Source organism: Aotus nancymaae, unplaced genomic scaffold (genome assembly GCF_030222135.1).
Source record: "Aotus nancymaae isolate 86718 unplaced genomic scaffold, 86718_ANA_hifiasm-v0.15.2.pri h1tg000108l, whole genome shotgun sequence".
Taxonomy (NCBI): domain Eukaryota; kingdom Metazoa; phylum Chordata; class Mammalia; order Primates; family Aotidae; genus Aotus; species Aotus nancymaae.
In genome coordinates, this window is record NW_026988523.1 from 6,823,518 (window position 1) to 6,843,147 (window position 19,630).

Genomic DNA, 19,630 nt, shown 5'->3' on the forward strand with positions numbered 1-19,630 from the left:
TTAGTTTTTCTATGCCTTACTTTAGTCATCTGTAAAATGGAGATAATAATAGACTTACTTGAAGATAGAATGAAAAAAATTTATATGTAAAGTGCTAAGAATAATGCCTGGTACGTTGTAAGAATTCTTTTTATTATCATAATAAGTTTTGGTATTATTCTCTTTTTTTAATTATACTTTAAGTTCTGGGGTACATGTGCAGAATGTGCATGTTTGTTACCTCAGTATTCATGTGCCATATGGTTTGCTGCATCTATCACCCCATCATCTACGTTAGGTATTTCTCTTAATACTATCCTTCCCCTATCCCCCCACCCCCTGATATCCCTCCCCTAGCCCCCCACCCCCTGACAGGCCCCAGTGGGTGATGTTCCCCTCCCTGTGTCCATGTGTTCTCATTGTTCAACACCCACTTAGGAGTGAAAACATGCGGTGTTCGGTTTTCTGTTCTTGTGTCAGTTTGCTGAGAAGGATGGTTTCCAGCTTCATCCATGTCCCTGCAAAGGACATGAACTCATCCTTTTTTATGGCTGCATAGTATTCCATGGTGTATATGTGCCACATTTCCTTTATCCATTGTATCATCGGTGGGCATTTGGGTTGGTTCCAAGTCTTTGATATTGTGAACAGTGCCGCAGTAAACATATGTGTGCATGTGTCTTTATAATAGAATGATTTATAATCCTTTGGGTATATAACCAGTAGTGGGATTGCTAGGTCAAATGGTATTTCTAGTTCTAGATCCTTGAGGAATTGCCACACTGTCTTCCACAATGGTTGAACTAATTTACACTCCCACCAACAGTGGAAAAGTGTTCCTATTTCTCCACATCCTCTCCAGCATCTGTTGTCTCCTGATTTTTTTAATGGTCACCATTCTAACTGGCATGAGATAGTATCTCAATGTGGTTTTGATTTGCATTTCTCTAATGACCAGTGATGATGAGCTTTTTTTCATATGTTTGTTGGCTGTGTAAATGTCTTCTTTTGAGAAGTGTCTGTTCATATCCTTTGCCCACTTTTTGATGGGGTTGTTTTTTTCTTGTAAATTTGTTTAAGTTCTTTGTAGATTCTGGATATTAGCCTTTTGTCAGATGGGTAGATTGCAAACATTTTTCCCATTCTGTTGGTTGCTGGTTCACTCTAATGATAGTTTCTTTTGCTATGCAGAAGCTCTTTAATTAGATCCCAGTTGTCTATTTTGGCTTTTGTTGCCATTGCTTTTGTAATTTATAGATTGAGTGCTATCCCCATCAAGCTACCATTGACTTTCTTCACAGAATTGGAAAAAACCACCTTTAACTTCATATGGAACCAAAAAAGAGCCCGCATAGCCAAGACAATCCTAAGCAAAATAAATAAATAAATAAATAAAATAAATAAATAAATAAAATAAAATAAAATAAAAAGCAAAGCTAGAGGCATCACGCTACCTGACTTCAAACTATACTAGAAGGCTACAGTAATCAAAACAGCGTGGTACCAAAACAGAGATATAGAACAGAACAGAGGCTTCAGAAATAATGCCACACATCTACAATCATCTAATCTTTGGCAAACCTGACAAAAATAAGCAATGGAGGAAGGATTCCCTATTTGATAAATAGTGTTGGGAAAACTGGCTAGCCATATGCAGAAAGCTGAAACTGGATCCCTTTCTTACACCTTATATAAAAATTAACTCCAGATGGATTACAGATTTAAGCATAAGACCTAACACTGTAAAAATCCTAGAAGAAAACCTAGGCAAAACCATTCAGGACATAGGCATGGGCAAGGACTTCATGACTAAAATACCAAAAGTTTTGGTATTATTCTTACTATAGTTCTTTTTGTTTTCTTCTTGTGGAATTATTTTATTTAAATTGCTTCTTTCAGATATGATCTCCATATTTCTCTTTCCTCAGCATTTATATTTCTTAATCCTTTTATTTTTTTCTGGGAAAAGTTTTTGAATTTTTAATCTTTTAAAAAAATTTTTTCTAGTTACTGAAGTATCTAATCTGCTGGCCAGTTCTGTTGTTGTTTTCATGTTTTGTTTTCTCTGCAATTTCTCCTGTCTTAGGTAATTTCTTCATCATAACTTCCTGCTCTAGTTTCTTGTTTGTAATCTTCTCTTGGATTTTCCTGAGGACATCAATTAGAAATTTTATAAACATGCTTTTCTGTATCTTACAGTAAATCTGTTTCAGAAGAAGTTTGCATTCATTGATTAGGCTAGTAGCCATAATTTGAATTATGGTGTTTTTTTGGACGTGAAGTTTGTTTTCTGCTCATATTTATAGTGGAAGGTCTCTGCCAGCTCAATATTAGTCTTAGCATAATGTAGAATTTGAGATGTTTTATAACAAAGATAGGTGTGGGTCATATTAAATTTTTGATTTAAGAAAAATGAAAGGTGATGATATTTCTTGAAGCCGCAGGAATGACTGATCTAGGAGTCATAATACTATAAAAGAGAACAATAAGTGATAAACATTAATATTTACTTAGCTTTTTAAAATGTGCCAGGCACTGTGCCCAGTGCTTTACATATGAATTATATCCTTTATTCTTTCTCAACAACTCTATGGTAGATACTATTTTTCCTGTTTTAAACTTAATGAAGTTGAGGTTTAGAGATTTACTCACCTAAGGTCATAAGGCTCATAAATAGTAGAGCCAGGATTAAACTCAAATGTATCTGTCGAGGTCGAAATAGTTAGGCTTTAATGGCTTCTCTTGTCAATATCCCAAAGGGCTTGAACTCTAATAAGTAGGTTTAGTTCCAGACTGATACACTGCCTGATATTCATGATGGTCAGTGAAAGATGTGTTTAGATCCTTCTGGTGAAAGGAGCTACCAAGTTTCCATGTAATATACTTGGAAAACCTTAGAATTTGTTTCCTTAATTTTGCTCATTCACAACTCCTCTGTTGCACTGCTTGATTCTCTCTTTTTTTTTTTTCTTTTTTTTAAATAGAGACGGGGTTTCTCCATGTTGGTCAGGCTAGTCTCGAACTGCTGACCTCAGGTTATCCGCCCACCTCGGCTTTCCAAAGTGCTGGGATTACAGGCGTGAGCCACCGCACCCAGCCCTTGATTCTCTATTTCTTAAGCTCAGCACAATACATCTGATCTCTTGTTTTTTAAAAAATCTATTGTGGTCTGTGTTTAATATGTAGACAGTCTTGGAGTTCTGAGCATGTAGCTGGCACCCCATTTTATATGAATGTTTTTTCAGTGTCAACCATGGTTCCTATTACAGAAAATGGACCAAATAATTATTGGATGTATGAATTAAATTAGATAAGGAGATTACATAGTGTAGCTCTTTAAAATGGCATATTTAAAGTAGTTGGGTATATGCATCATGATCAGCTAGAAACCTTTTTTGAAATAAAGATGCTTATTATGACAACACTATTCTAAGTTGATTATATTTGGAGACTGTAACAGTGATTGAATAGTTCTTGGTAAATAATTTTTACTTTTCTTGATTTTTAAATATTCATGCTGTAATGATCCCAATGTCCAAATCCATGGTGTATGTGGTTTAGATCTTGCTTATACAGAGAAAGGCTATCAGGAGTTTCTTAAGGTAATAAATACATTATTGTCTAGTTCATTTTGGAGTTATTTACTGTACTAAACCAGCCTCACAATGACTTTGCAGATTTGTGGTATTACTTTTGGCTTTTAGAGTGAGAAAGATGTACAGTAAATAATCCCTAAATTCAGGGAGTTGACTTAATGAGAGTAAATTCAGAATAGGTGAATTTTTAAGCTCTTTGGATTCTGGGTTAGTATTTTGATTTATTTGATTTAAGATGATTCTTGAGGTTACATGAAAATAAGTCTTTCCAAAATGAAAATATCTGTAGTAATCAAATGAGGATATTCTCATCAGCAACAGGGTGTATTGCACTGTACCAGGGAATTGATGTAAAGTAATATTTAAAAGTTCATATCACCAAGGAAAATTTTTAAAATTCAATGCCTTCAATAGAAACACTTAAAATTATGGCATATGAAAATTATGGACATACCAGACCTGAAATTTATGTTAATTTACCCACTTGACCAATAGGGTCTTGAGTCATTTTTTTTAGTGGAGGCAGTTTTATTCAGACTTTTTTTTAAAGACAGGGTCTCGCTCTGTCGCCCAGGCTGGAGTGCAGTGGTGCGATCTCGGCTTACTGCAACCTCTGCTTCCTGGATTCAAACAATTCTGCATCAGCCTCCCAAGCAGCTGGTATTACAGGCATATACCACCACACCTGGCTAATTTTTGTATTTTTAGTAGAGACAGGATTTCACCATGTTGGCCAGGCTGGTCTTGAACTCCTGACGGCAAGTGATCTGCACACTTCAGACTCCCAAAGTGCTGGGATTACAAGCGTGACGCCCAGCCCATACATTTTCAATTCCAAAACATTCTGTTTTAAAAGATCAGTTGTTTTTTCATTATTTCCTTAATAGTGCATTCCTTCATGATTGCGAGAGCCAATTCAATATCTCTAATGGTCTTTTGAAAATCTTAAATAGGGCAAATTTTATTCTGGGTTTCCATGACTCCAAAATCAGTGTTGATGGTTCTTGTCTCCCGTCCCTCATAATGTGGTTTGGCACAATGCTTCAGGGAAATAACAGTGAGGCTGGTTGAGGGAAAATTGAAAAATCCATGAAGAAGTAACAGCTATTCTTAGAATTATTGGTTCTGAAAAAATACTTTGTTAGATTCTCTCTAGTTGTGATTATTCATAGGAAACAAATATGAAGTTTATGGTTTTAAATCCAGGTATTTCTTTAGAGAGAATAAATATTAAAGTAGTCATATATATTATTTTCATTAAGGTTTGAGATTTTTGTAACAAGTTAGAGTAAGAGGGAAGTAAAAACCAAATAAGCTAAAATAGGTACCTGAGATGTCTTTTTTTTTTTTTTTTCCGTGTTAGATGGATAAGGTACCAATGCTGTAGCAAGGTTTGAGGGAGGCACATCTAATATGTGTGTGAAAACCCAATTATCATGCTTATGAACTACAAAAGGATCTATATAAGTTCTTGTGTAGGTGTTAGCTAACAATCTGGTATTCCTAAAATGTGAAACACATGTATCTTACTCTTTGGCCAATTAGCGAAGTAAGCTGGCATAACAGTTTCTGTTCCTGACAGTAAAATTTTATACCTTTTTGTACTTGTATCAGTCCATTAGATTACTATCTACAGTTACTTGAATGTGATTTAAAAATTAAAAATAAATCTGTATATGAGTTAGATGGATGGCTCCCAGAAAACATGTATATAGAGATATTTTTGCCATAAACCTGTATTTTACTAGAGTAGATTTAATCAGCTAGGGAGATTGTTGAAACTGCTTCCAGAGGTGGCACAAGTTATATTTTGAAGGTTACAAATTTTGTTTTGTTTGGTTTTTGCTACTTTAATACTTTTAAGGTTTAAATTTTCTGTGCTTTTTGTTTACTTGACATTTCTGGGATTGAGATCATGTTTGTTGCCTGCTATGTTTGTTTTCTAGTCACATTGAACCTTGTTTTTCTAATAATTATGCTGCAATATTATTTGATACATGCAATTTTAGTTATGTTCTCTTGTCCCTGTTGATATTTTGCATTTTTATAAATGACCTTTATAGGATAAAGTACAGTGTCTTTTATCTCGAAAAACGATGAAAAATTTTTTCAGTGTGTCCCCGTTTGGTTCCAGTTATCCACATCTGAAATCACTGTGGCTTTGCCTGTTTAAACAAGTTTCTTTTCTTGCTCCTGCAGTAGCAACCACCAGGGCCATCATTTAACATGTCACTTTTTTTCATTCAGAAAGAGGCGTTCACTTTGGCCATTAATTTTTTGTTTTAGTCTGTTCCTATCATTATGGTAGTTTATAGAAACTATACTTGTTAAATTTTAGTTCTAATTTTTCTTTTTTTGTTGAGCAACACTGTTGCTCAGACTGATCTTGAACTCTTGGCCTCAAGCAGTAATTCTGCCACAGGCTCCCAAAGTATTGGAATTACAGGTTTGAGTCACCACATCCAGTGTAGAAATCGTTTTGTTTTTTAGATGGAATCTTGCTCTGTTGTCCAGGCTGGAGTGCAATAGTGTGTGATCTCGGCTCACTGCAACCTCTGCCTCCTAGGTTCAAGTGATTCTCCTGCCTCAGCCTCCCACATAGCTGGGACTACCATCACCCACCACCACACCCAACTAATTTTTGTATTTTTTAGTAGAGATGGCGTTTCACCATGTTGGTCAGGCTGGTCTTGAACTCCTGACCTCAGGTTATCTGCCCACCTAAGCCCCCCCAAGGGGCTGGGATTACAGGTGTGAGCCACTGCACCCAGCCTAGAAACTGTTCTTCAGTTGTGACATGTACTTTATTCTTTCATCATTTATTTTATTTAGATGCCATACAATGTGCTAGATTCTAAAGGGAATGTATGCTTGTATTTTTCTTTCTTTCTTTTTTTTTTGTTAAATTAACTTCTTCCCATGCTATTATTACTTGGCTTTTTTCTTTTTTGGATACAGTGTTTCACTCTCGTTGCGCAGGCTGGAGTGCAATGGCGCGATCTCTGCTCACTGCAACCTCTGCCTACCAGATTCAAGTGATTCTCCTGCCTCAGCGTCCTGAGTAGGTGAGATTACAGGCACCTGCCATCATGCCCGGCTAATTTTTGTATTTTTGGTAGAAACAGGGTTTCACCATGTTGGCCAGGTTAGTCTCGAACTCTTGATCTCCAAGTGATCCACCTGCCTCAGTGTCCCAAAGTGCTGGGATTACAGGCATGAGCCACCGTGTCCGGTCTTACTTGGCTTTTTTATCCTTTTTATTTTGGCAAATTTGAAGCATATACAAAACCAGGGAGACTAATATAAATATTCCTGCGACCTTTTGCCAACTTTAGCAATTACCAAATAAGGAGCAATCTTATTTCCTCTATGCCTCCATGCCTTCCAATTCTACGTTAGATCATATGAAGCAAATCCCAGACAATTACATCATTTAATATGTAAATATTTCGGTATGTGCTACTGCAAGGACACTTTCATGACCACATCACCGTCCTCAAACTCTTAAAAATGTCAATAGTAATTTCTTCAAATCATTATCTAGTCTGTGTTCTTTTTCTTGCATAAATGGGAAATTTGGAGAGGAAGTCTCAACATTTTACTCTTCCTTCTTTTAAAAATTATCTTTTGGTGTCTCATTATATCATAAACCTTCAGAAATTCAAGTGTGTACTGGTGAGTTAGTTGAAAGACACCCATCAGCGCACTTATTGTGTTCCCTCAATGGCATAGTCCTGATCGGGCTGTGGGTTACTGGATGGCTCCTGGAGTTTCAGAAACTTTTCATTTACTCATCTTGGAATTTATTTATGCAGCAAATATTCAACTGTCTGCTCTATGCCAGATGTACTTCTAGGTGCTTGGGTTACATCAATAAAAAAACAAAAATCTTTGCCTTCAACAATGTTACATTCTAGTGAAAGACAAGTAAACAGTTAATATAATACAAAAATGAATTATATGTTAGTAAATAAGTGCTCTGGCAAGGAAGAGTAGAGCTGAATAAAGGGGGAATTGGAATTTGGTGGTGGTGGGAAGCAGTATTAAATAGGGTGAGCCCGATAGGTCTTTCAAGATGACGAGATTTGAGCAAAGGTATGAATAGGAGACTAAGGAGGGTAGCCAAGCAGTTATCTGGGAGAAGTGTTGTTTGTGTTGGAATACCAGAGCAAATACACCAGGCTTGTTTGAGGGAAAGCAAGGAGATCCTTGTAAATGGAGTTGAGTGAACAAGTGGGATAATTGTAGAAGATAGGTTACAGAGGTGAGGTAAAGTGGGGTCAGGAGAGTAGTGAGGTGGGGTTTGTAGTACCAGGTGTGTAATGCTTTTGAAGGTCATTTGGCTTTTATTCTGAGTGAAATGGGGGAGTCATTGGAGGGTTTTGATCAGAGCAATGACAGGAACTAAATTAAAAAGATCACTCTGGCTAGTTTTTGGAAAACAGATCATAGGAGAGCAAGTAAAGAAACAAGAAGGCTAGTTAAGGATGCTTTTAAAATAATCCAAGTAAGAGATGATAGTGGCTGCGACTGGGTTGTGGCAGTGGAGGTGGTGAGAAATAGATGATTTCTGGATATAATTTGAAGGTAGAACCAAAGGAATTTGCTGACGGTAGTTTTAAAGGGTGTATGTGTATGTTTAAGGAAGGAGAGAAAGAGAGGAGTGGCATGACTCTAAGCTTCTTGGCCAGAGTAACTAGAAGGATGGAGTTGCTATCAATTGAGAAGAGAAAGCCTACAGGAGGTTGGTGTCAGGTTAGGGGTAGGTTGGAGGTAGAAAGGTAAGTTTGTTTTTTGAATGTGTTCATTCTGAAATGTCTCTTAGATGTCTAATTTGAGAAGACTACCTTATAACTATGCCTGTCAAATGATACATTTTCAATACCACCGCCATCACCAACAAACTCTTGTTAAAAGAGTGAATTAACTGGATTCTGTGTAAACAGCAGTAGAGACCCTATCGCTGTAATATTTCAGTTTCTGCCCTCAGTATGGCAGCAAGTCCCTTGTGGCTTGTGACCGAGGATTTAAAGGCATGACAAATGTCAAGATGGACATGAAGATTCAGATTTAGCAGCATGAGTGTTAAAGATCAAATTGCTGATTGTATTTTATAATGCTTTTCCTGTTTAAAACATCTGAAAGCATTGAAAAATATCCTTTAGGTAGAATATTCAATAGAAATGGTTATGAGGCTAGTCGACTGTGTTGAAAGCATGAATAATTTGCTTTTCTAATTATGTAAAATACCTTTGGATTTTGTTTGCCTTGTGAGAGTGAAAAGTTGTAAAACACAGTAGAGCAGTTCAGTACTAGAACAGTTTTTCACTTTGTTTTCCAAAGTAACAGTGACTCGGTTTTTATAGTAATAGTTTCAACTCAACAAGAGCTGCTCTCTCCTTGCTTTTCTAAACATATGGCATTATATTATTTCATAGAAAGTACTTAAGAAATTTTAGGCATGTCATAGTATTTCCTAAATATTAGCTTCTTCAGACTGTTCTATGTATTTTTATTTTTAATTTTTTTTTATTGTACTTTAGGTTCTGGAGTACATGTGCAGATCATGCAGGATTGTTGCATAGGTACATACATGGCAAGGTGGTTTGCTGCCTTCATCCCCCCATCACCTATATCTGGTATTTCCCTCCCCTAGCCCCCTCAACTGTCCTCAGTGTGTGTTACTCCCCTCCCTGTGTCCACATGTTCTCATTGTTCAACACCTGCTTATGAGTGAGAACATGCAGTGTTTGGTTTTCCGTTCTTGTGTCAGTTTGCTGAGAAGGAAGCTTTCCAGATTCATCCATGTCCCTATGAAGGACATGAACTCATCATTTTTTATGGCTGCATAGTATTCCATGGTGTATATGTGCCACACTCTCTTTATCTAGTCTATCGTTGATGGACATTTGGGTTGGTTCCAGGTCTTTGCTGTTGTAAACAGTGCCACAATGAACATACATGTGCATGTCTTTATAATAGAACAATTTATAATTCTTTGGGTATATACCAAGTAATGGGATTGCTGGGTCAAATGGTATTTCTGTTTCTAGGTCCTTGAGGAATCGCCACACTGTCTTTGACGGTGGTTGCACGAATTTACACTCCCAACAATGTAAAAGTGTTCCTATTTCTCCACATCCTCTCCAGCTTCTGTTGTCTCCTGATTTTTTAATGATCACCATTCTAACTAGCGTGAGATGGTATCTCAATGTGGTTTTGATTTGCATTTCTCTAATGACCAGTGATGATGAGCATTTTTTCATATGTTTGTTGGCCTCATGTATGTCTTCTTTTGAAAAGTGTCTGTTCATATTCTTCGCCCACTTTTGAATGGGTTTGTTTTTTTCTTATAAATCTATTTTAGTTCTTTGTAGATTCTGGATATTAGCCCTTTGTCAGATGGGTAGATTGCAAAAATTTTTTCCCGTTCTGTTGGTTGGTGGTTCACTCTAATGATTGTTTCTTTTGCTGTGCAGAAGCTCTGGACTTTAATTAGATCCCTTTGTCTATTTTGGCTTTTGTTGCCATTGCTTTTGGTGTTTTAGTCATGAAGTCCTTGCCTATGCCTATGTCCTGAATGGTTTTGCCTAGGTTTTCTTTTAGGGTTTTGATGGTGTTAGGTCTTATGTTGAAGTCTTTAATCCATCTGGAGTTAATTTTAGTGTAAGGTGTCAGAAAGGGGTCCAGTTTCTGCTTTCTGCACATGGCTAGCCAGTTTTCCCAACACCATTTATTAAACAGGGAATCCTTTCCCCATTGCTTGTTTTTGTCAGGTTTGTCAAAGATCAGAGGATTGTAGATGCGTGGTTTTGCTTCTGAGGCCTCTGTTCTGTTCCATTGGTCTATGTCTCTGTTTTGGTACCAGTACAATGCTGTTTTGATTACTGTGGCCTCGTAGTATAGTTTGAAGTCAGGCAGCGTGATGCCTCAAGCTTGGTTCTTTTTGCTTAGGTTTGTTTTGGCTACGTGGGCTCTCATTTGGTTCCATATGAAGTTTGAAGTGGTTTTTTTCCAGATCTGTGAAGAAGGTCATTGGTAGCTTGATCGGGCGGGACAGCACTGAATCTATAAATTACTTTGGGCAGTATGGCCATTTTCATGATATTGCTTCTTCCTAACCATGAGCATGGAATGTTTCTCCATCTGTTTGTGTCATCTCTTATTTCCTTGAGCAGTGGTTTGTAGTTCTCCTTGAAGAGGTCCTTTACATCGTTTGTTAGTTGTATTCCTAGGTATTTTATTCTCTTTGTAGTAATTGTGAATGGGAGTTCGCTTTTGATTTGGCTCTCTTTAAGTCTGTTATTGGTGTATAGGAATGGTTGTTTCTTCATTGTGTCAGTGCTCTTTACCATTTGGTACATTTTTGGAGTGGCTGGTACTGGTTGTTCCTTTCCATGTTTAGTGCTTCTTTCAGGAGCTCTTGTAAGGCAGGCCTGGCGGTAATGAAATCTCTGTGCAATTTCTTGTTCCTAAAAGATTTATTTCTCCTTTGCTTATGAAGCTTAGTTTGGCTAGATATGAAATTCTGGGTTGAAAGTTCTTTTCTTTAAGAATGTTGAATATTGGCCCCTACTCTGTTCTGTCTGTTTCTCCAAGATATCTGCTGTGAATCTGATAGGCTTCCCTTTGTGGGTAACCCAACCTTTCTCTCTGGCTAACTTAGCATTTTTTCTTTGTTTCAGCCCTGGTGAATCTGATGATTATGTGCCTTGGGTTTGCTCTTCTTGAGGAATATCTTTGTGGTGTTCTCTGTATTTCCTGGACTTGAATGTTGGCCTACCTTTGCTAGGTTGGGGGAGTTCTCCTGGATAATATCCTGAATAGTGTTTTCCAGCTTGGATTCATTCTCTCCGCCACATTCAGGTACACGTATCAAATGTCCATTAGGTCTTTTCACATAATCCCATATTTCTTGGATGCTTTGTTCATTTCTTTTTACTCTTTTTTTTTTTTATCTGATCTTGCTTTCTTGTTTGATTTCATTGAGCTGATCTTCAATCTCTGATATCCTTTCTTCTGCTTGGTCGATTTGGCTATTGAAACTTGTGTATGCTTTGCAAAGTTCTCATGTTGTGTTTTTCAGCTCCATCAGTTCATTTATATTGTTCTCTAAGCTGTTTATTCTTGTTAGCATTTCATCAAACCTTTTTTCAAGGTTCTTAGTTTTTTTGCATTGGGTTAGAACATGTTCTTTTAGCTCAGAGAAGTTTGTTATCATCCACTTTCTGAAGCCGGTTTTTGTCAATTCATCAGACTCATTCTCCATCCAGCCTTGTTCCCTTGCTAGTAAGGAGTTGTCATCCCTTGGAGGAGGAGAGGTGTTCTGGTTTTGGGTGTTTTCATCCTTTTTGCGCTGGATTCTTCCCATCTTTGTGGATTTATCTACCTGTGGTCTTTGTAGTTGGTGACTTTCGGATGGGGTGTCTGAGTGGATGTACTTTTTGTTGATGATGAAGTTGTTTCTTTCTGTTTTTCAGTTTTCCTTCTAACAGTTAGGCCTCTCTGCTGTAGGACTGCTGAAGGTCCACTCCAGACCTTGCTTGCCTGGGGATCACATGTGGCAGCTGCAGAACAATAAGGGTTGCTGCCGGTTTCTTCCTCTGTTATCTTTGTCCCAGAAGGATACCTACCAAATGTCAGCCTGAGCTCTCCTTTATGAGGTGTCTCTTTGGATATATGGGGATCAGGGAGCTGCTTGAGGAGACAGTCTGTCCCTTATAGGAGCTCAAGTGCTGTGCTGGGAGCTCCATTGTTCCGTTCAGTGTTGCTGGGCAGGTATGTTTAAGTCTGCTGCAGCGGAACTCATAACTGCCTTTTTTTCCCAGGTGCTCTATCCTGGGAAGGTGGGGCTTTATTTATAAGTTCCTGATGTGCTGCTGCCTTTTTCAGAGCTGCCCTGCCCAGCGAGGAGATAGCCTAATCACAGTCTGCCAGTAGAGGCATTGCTGAGCTGCCATGGGCTCTGCCCCGCTGCTGTGTGAACTTCCTTGTAGTTTTGTTTATAGAGATATAGTTAGAACTGCCTCGGTAACGGCAGACTGCCTCAGTAATGGCGGAATGCCTCGGTAGTGGTAGACTGCCTCAGTAATGGCGGACGCCCTTCCCTCCACAGAGCTGGACCATCCCGGGTCCAGCTGCGCTTGCTGTGAAACTCTCAATCCAGAGCATTTCAGATTGCTGGTCTTTGCGGGGTTGGGACCTGCCAAGCCAGATCACCTGACTCCGTTTCAGCCGCCTTTTTTTTCAGTTGAATGGGTAACCCTGTCTCCCAGGCATTCCAGGCACCAGTTGAAATAGCCACCCAGATTGGTGTGAGTTTTTGTGTGTGGAGACCTGCTGTGCTGGCTGAAACAGCTGTGCTGGAGACTCGTGGCACTTTTCCGCCCAGGAATCTCCTGGTCTGCGGGCAGTAAAAACTTGTTTGGAAATGCAGTGATCACTCACCCTCTGCGTTCTTGCTGGGAACTGCACTCCAGAGCGGTTCCTATTTGGCCATCTTGGATCCTATCTCCCATTTTATATTTCTTCACATACAGATATATTCTGAAAATTAATAATTGATATGTAGAACTTTTAGAGCTCAAAGATCTTGGTGATAAACTAGCCAAACCACTTTTTTTTCAGATAAAGAAACCAGTGTGTTCATAGAGATGATACACGTTTTCCATGGACACATTGGGTTGGAAAAAACGGAAGGTTTTTTTTCTTTTAACTTTTATTTTAGGTTCAGAGGTACATGTGCAGGATTATTATATAGGTAAACTCATGTCATAGAGGTTTGTTGTACAGATTATTACTTTACACAGGTACTAAGCTTAGTACCCAACGCTTATTTATTCTGCTCCTCTTCCTCTTCCCACCTTCCACCCTCAACTAGACCCCAGTGTCTGCTATTCCCCTCTTTGTGCCCATGAATTCTCATCATTTAGCTTCCACTTATAAGTGAGAAAATATGGTATTTGCTTTTCTGTTCCTGTGTTAGTTTGTTAAGGATTATGACTCCATTTATGTTCTGAAAAGACATGATGTCATTCTTTTTGGTGGCTGCATAGTATTCCATGGTGTATATGTACCACATTTTCTTTATTCAGTTTGTCATTGATGGGCATTTAGGTTGATTCCATGTCTTTGCTGATATGAATAGTGCTGCAGTGAACATTCGCATGCATTTGTCTTTATGTTAGAATGATTTATATTCCTTTGGGTATATACCCAGTAAAAGGATTGCTGAGTTGAATGATACTTCTGTTTTCAGCTCTTTGAGGACTCTCCACACTGCTTTCTGCAATGGTTGAACTAATTGACACTCCCACTGACAGTGTATAAGGGTTTTCTTTTGTCTTGCAACCTTGTCAGTATCTGTTACTCTTTGGCTTTTTAATAATAGTCTTCTGACTGGTATGAGATAGTATCTTGTGGTTTTAATTTGCATTTCTATAATTATCAGTGATATTGAACTTTTCTTTGTGTGGTTGTTGGCCATGGGTATGTCTTCTTTTGAAAACTGTGTATTCATGTCCTTTGCTCACTTTTCTTTTTTCTGAGACGAAGTCTCACTCTGTCATCCAGGCTGGAGTGCACAATCTCCGCTCACTGCAACCTACGCCTCCTGGGTCCAAGCGATTCTTCTACCTTAGCCTCCCGAGTAGCTGGGACCACAGGCGTGTGCCACCACACCCAGCTAGTTTTTTGTATTTTTAGTAGAGACGGGGTTTCACTGTGTTAGCCAGGATGGTCTTGATCTCCTGACCTCATGATCCGTCCGCCTTAGCCTCCCAAAATGCTGGGATTACAGGCATGAGCCACCCTGCCTGGCTCTCTGTGCTCACTTTTTAATGAGATTAATGTTTGTTTTTCTCTTGTAAATTTGTTAAAGTTCTTTATAGATGCTGGATAATAGCCTTTGTCAGATGCATACTTTGCAAATATTTTCTCCCATTCTGTAGATTGTTTATTGAGAGTTTCTTTTGCTGTGCAAGAAGCTCTTGAGTTTAATTAGATCCCACTTGTCCTTTTTTTTTTTTCCTTTATTGTGATTGCTTTGATGTCTTTGTCATGAAATCATTGGCTGTTCCTGTGTCCAGGATGGTATTTCCTAGGTTGTCTTCCAGAATTTTTATAGTTTTGGGTTTTACATTTAAGGCTTTAATCCATCTTGAGTTAATTTTTGTATTTGATGTAAGGAAGGGGTCCAACTTCAGTGTTACGCATATCAATAGCCAGTTACCCCAGCACCATTTATTGAATAGGGAGTCTTCCTCATTGCTTGTTTTTGTCAGCTTTGTCAAAGATCAGATGGTCGTAGGTGTGTGGCCTTATTTCTGGGCTGTCTATTCTGTTCCATTGGTCTATGTGCCTGTTTTTATACCAGTATCATGCTGTTTTGGTTACTGTAGCCCTGTAGTATAGTTTGAAGTTGGGTAATATGGTACCTCCAGCTTTGTTCTTTTTGCTTAGGATTTCCCTGGCTGTTTGGGTCCTTTTTTTGGTTTCATATGAGTTTTAAAATAGTTTTTAAATTGTTGTTTGATAGGAATAGCATTGAATCTGTAAATTGCTTTAGGCGTTATGGCCATTTTAATGACATTCTATCCATGAGAATGGGATGTTTTTCCATTTGGGTTGTCTCTGATTTCCTTGAGCAATGTTTTGTAATTCTCAGTGTAGAGATGTTTTACCTCCTGGTTAGCTGTATTCCTAGATATTTTGTCCTTTTTGTGGCAGTTTTGAATGGGATTACTTTTCTGATTTGGCTCTTGGCTTAGCTGTTGTTGTTGTATAGGCATGCTGGTGATTTTTGTACATTGATTTTTTTTATTTAATTTTTTAAGAGTATCTCTCTGTTGCCCAGACTGGAGTGCAGTGGCATGATCTTGGCTCACTGCAACCTCAACCTCCCAGGTTCAAGTGGTTCTTGTGTCTCAGCCTCCCAAATAGCTTGGATTTCAGGCATATGCCACCATGTCCAGCTAATTTTTGTATTTTTAGTAAAGACAGGGTTTCACTATGTTGGCCAGGCTGGTCTCAAACTCCTGACCTTAAGTGATCTGCCCACCTCAGCCTCCCAAAGTGCTGGGATTATAGGTGTGAGACACTGTGCCTGGCCTGTGCATTAACTTTGTATCCTGAAACTTTGCTGACGTTAAGTTATCAGCTGAAGGAGCCTTTGGGCTGAGACTGGGGCTTTCTAGATATAGAATCATGTTGTCTGCAAACAGAGATAGTTTGACTTCCTCTCTTCCTGTTTGGATGTTCTTTGTTTCTTTCTCTTGCTTGATTGCTCTAGCTAGGACTTCCAGTACTATTTTTAATAGGAGTGATGAGAGAGAGCCTCCTTATCTTGTGCCAGTTTTTACAGGCAATGCTTCTGGCTTTTGACTGCTCAGTATAATGTTGGCTGTGGGTTTGTCATAGATGGCTTATTATCTTGAGGTATATTCCTTTAGTCCGTAGCTTATTGAGAGTTTATAATATGAAACAGTGTTGAATTTTACCAGAAGCCTTGATATGGTAGCTCTGTGTCCCCATCCAAATCTTATATTGAATTGTAATCCCTAGTGTTGAGGGAGGGACCTGGTGGGAGGTGATTTGATTATGGGGGTGGATTTCTCCCTTGCTAGTCTCATGGTAGTGAGCTCTCACAAGATCACGAGACCTGGAAGGGTAGCACTTCTCCCTTCACTCTCTTTTTCTCCTGCTACTCCATGGTAAGATGTGCTTGCTTCCTTTTCGCCTTCTGCCATGATTGTAAGTTTTCTGAGGCCTCCTAGCCATGCTTCCTGTATAGCCTGTGGAACTGTGAGTGAGTGAAACCACCTTTCTTTATAAATTACCCAGTCTCAGGTTGTTCTTTATGGCAATGTGAGAATAGACTAATAAAATCGTTTTTTGCGTCTATTGAGATACTCATTTGTTTTTGTCTTTAGTTCTGTTTATGTGATGAGTTCACATTTACTAATTTGCTTATGTTGAACCAACTTTGCATCCTGGAGATGAAGCCTGCTTGATTGTGGTGGATTAGCTTTTTGATGTGTTGCTGGATTTGGTTTGCAAGTATTTTGTTGAGGATTTTTTCATTGATGTTCATCAAGGATATTGGCCTGAAGTTTTCTTTTACTGTTGTGTCTCTATCAGGATGATGCTGGCCTCATAGAATGAGTTGGGGAGGAGTCCCTCCTCCTCAATTTTTTGGAATAGTTTCTGGAGGAATGGTACTAGCTCTTCTCTGTAGATACGGTAGAATTCAACTGTGAATCCATCAGGTCCTGGGATTTTTTTGTTGTTGTTGGTAGACTTTTTATTACTGATTCAGTTTTGGAGCTTGTTATTGGTCTCTGTGGGGAATCCATTTCTTCTTGGTTCAGTCTTGGGAGGACATATGTGTCCAATAATTTATCCATCTCTTCTAGGTTTTCTAGTTTGTGTGCATACAGGTATTTATAGTAGTTTCTGATGGTTATTTTTTATTTCTGTGGGGTCAGTGGTAACATTCCCTTTGCTATTTCTAATTGCGTTCTCTCTTTTCTTCTTTATTAGTCTAGCTAGTGGCCTTTTTAATGTTTTAAAAAAACCAATTCCTGTATTCATTGATCTTTTTTTTTTTTTTTTTTTAAGACGGAGTTTCGCTCTTGTTACCCAGGCTGGAGTGCAATGGTGCGATCTCAGCTCACCGCAACCTCCGCCTCCTGGGTTCAGGCAATTCTCCTGCCTCAGCCTCCTGAGTAGCTGGGATTACAGGCACGCACCACTGTGCCCAGCTAATTTTTTGTATTTTTAGTGGAGACGGGGTTTCACCATGTTGACCAGGGTGGTCTCGATCTCTTGACCTCGTGATCCACCAGCCTCGGCCTCCCAAAGTGCTAGGATTACAGGCGTGAGCCACTCATTGATCTTTTGATTGTTTTTCTTGTTTCCATTTATTTCAGTTCAGCTCTGATTTTGATTACTTGTTGTCTTCTGGTAGCTTTGGGGTTGATTTCTTCTTGCTTCTCTAATTCTAGAAACCCAATTTAAACTAATTTATGCAAAAAGAATTTGTTGAAAGGAATATTTTATGGAATTAAAAGAATGGCAGATTTATTAAGACAAGAATGGGAACAATTGGAGCTAGGCCTCAGGAATGACTCAGAGGGATATGAGTTGATTAAGACTCTTTTACTTGTCTCTGTCTGGGGTTTACTTTTCTCTGTCACTGCACACTGTCATTCTTCATTGAAGAAAAACATGGCTGGTCACTAGTCTAAAAATTTTAGGAACTGGATTAATTGATCTAGCTTAGATTTATCTATTTGGCTGCAAGGTTGCCTGTTTTTTTTTTTTTTCAGATGGGGTTTCGCTCTTGTTGCCCAGGCTGGAGTGCAATAGCACAATCTCAGCTCACTGCAACCTCCGCCTCCCAGGTTCAAGCGATTCTCCTACCTCAGCCTCTCGAGTAGCTGGGATTACAGGCACATGCCACCATGCCTGGCTAATTTTTTTGTATTTTTAGTAGAGATGGGGTTTCACCGTGTTGGCCAGGATGGTCTCGATCTCCTGACCTCGTGATCTGCCTGCCTTGGCCTCCCAAAGTGCTGGGATTACAGGCATGAGCCACCACACCCAGCCGGGGGTTGACATTTTTATAAAAGCTATGTGGTTTAAGTAGAGAGAAGGCTTATTTTCAGATAAGATGTTTGGGAATTATTGTTGGACAGATCAAAATAGGTATCCACTGAAGTAATGTGAATTAATAAAGTTCTTTTGTCCCCTTTTCAGAGCTAGAGACATACTTGTGTACATGCATACATATTGGTTTGGCTCTTGCCTGGGAACTAGAATAGTGGATAGACTATTTAGCAAACAAAAGTCATGGTATTTTTTTCCTGGATTGTTTCAGTTTTTTGAAGAACAGAAGAATTTTGGTTGGCAAATATTGTTCTATAAAGTTTTGTCCATTTTTTTTCATATAAGTTAAGAATAGTTCCCTTTCTATTTTTGTAATGGATCTCATACAGTCATTCTAATTCTCATGCCTAGTAGTCTTGCCAGCCTATCCAATTTTGGCTCACCCTTATATTTTTAGGTTTCTATTTTAGCTCAGGAGCCACTTTAAAATGAGTAGGCACAAACATGTGATCTAAAAGCAAGAAGGAGGCTAACCACATTTGGCACTGAAGGAAATTAGATCACGTGCACTATGCATACTTTCGAATATGTTCAGTAATTTTGGGAATAAAATAGCTTTCAGTTAGACATTGCTGAATATTGTTGTACTGTTTCTTGTATATGTGAAAATTGTAGTTTTAATTATCCAAGAGAGGTATTAATTTAGATATCATTATTGCTCATTTAGCAAAAATGACGTGGCATTAGAGTAAGAATTATAAGCTATTTAACTTGGTAGAATTGCTGTAGGTGTAGGGGAGAAGTTTATCTTTAAGTGATTTAATTTAATCTAAATATTTATTGAGCTCCTTTGAGTTCAGAAGGGGATGGATAGAAGAAACAAAACACACATATATATCAGATTTTCTATAATGCTGATAAATTTCTGTTCCTTATTTTCATATACCTTTAAAATGCCCTGAAAATGAAAATGTTTATACCTATATTTTCCATTATTTTTTGCACCTGAAGAAACATAAAAATCTTTTGTCAGATTTTATATTCTGATTTTCAGATTTATCCAAAGGTCAAGGATAAAGTAAGGATCCTAAAAGCAGCAAGAGAGAAGAAACAAATAACCTATAATGGAGCTCCAATATGTCTGGCAGCAGACTTTTCACTTGGAACCTTATATGCCCAAATAGAGTGGCAGGACATGTTTAAAGTGCCAAAGGAAAAAGCTTTTACCCTAGAGTAGTATATTTGGTGAAAATATCCTTTAAATATGAAGAAGAAATGAAGACTTTCTCAGACAAGGAAAAGAGGGATTTCATGAACACCAGACCTGTCCTACAAGAAATGCTAAAGAAAAGGATGTTAATGAGCAATAAGAAAGTATCTGAAGGTACAAAACTCACTGGTAACAGTAAGTCCACAGAAAAAAACAGTGTGATAACAGTAACTGTGGT

At 38.4% G+C, this 19,630-nt stretch overlaps 1 protein-coding gene and 1 non-coding gene across 4 annotated transcripts in view; one reads left to right on the forward strand and one right to left on the reverse strand.

Annotated features, from left to right (window-relative positions):
- Window positions 1-19,630, forward strand: part of RABGAP1L (RAB GTPase activating protein 1 like) — a 726,923-nt gene that overhangs the window by 31,897 nt on the left and 675,396 nt on the right. Inside the window, exon 1 of one of the 3 annotated variants that reach the window (XM_064370669.1) lies at window positions 6,557-6,640. The exons of the other annotated variants lie outside the window; for them this stretch is intronic. The gene's annotated coding sequence lies outside the window, so the exon portion shown is untranslated. Of the gene's footprint in view, window positions 1-6,556; window positions 6,641-19,630 lie in introns of those variants that run through there. 3 annotated transcript variants of the gene reach the window in all.
- Window positions 4,933-5,034, reverse strand: LOC135272390 (small nucleolar RNA U13). Its single transcript, XR_010340544.1, has one exon. It is a non-coding gene; the product is annotated as a small nucleolar RNA U13 (small nucleolar RNA).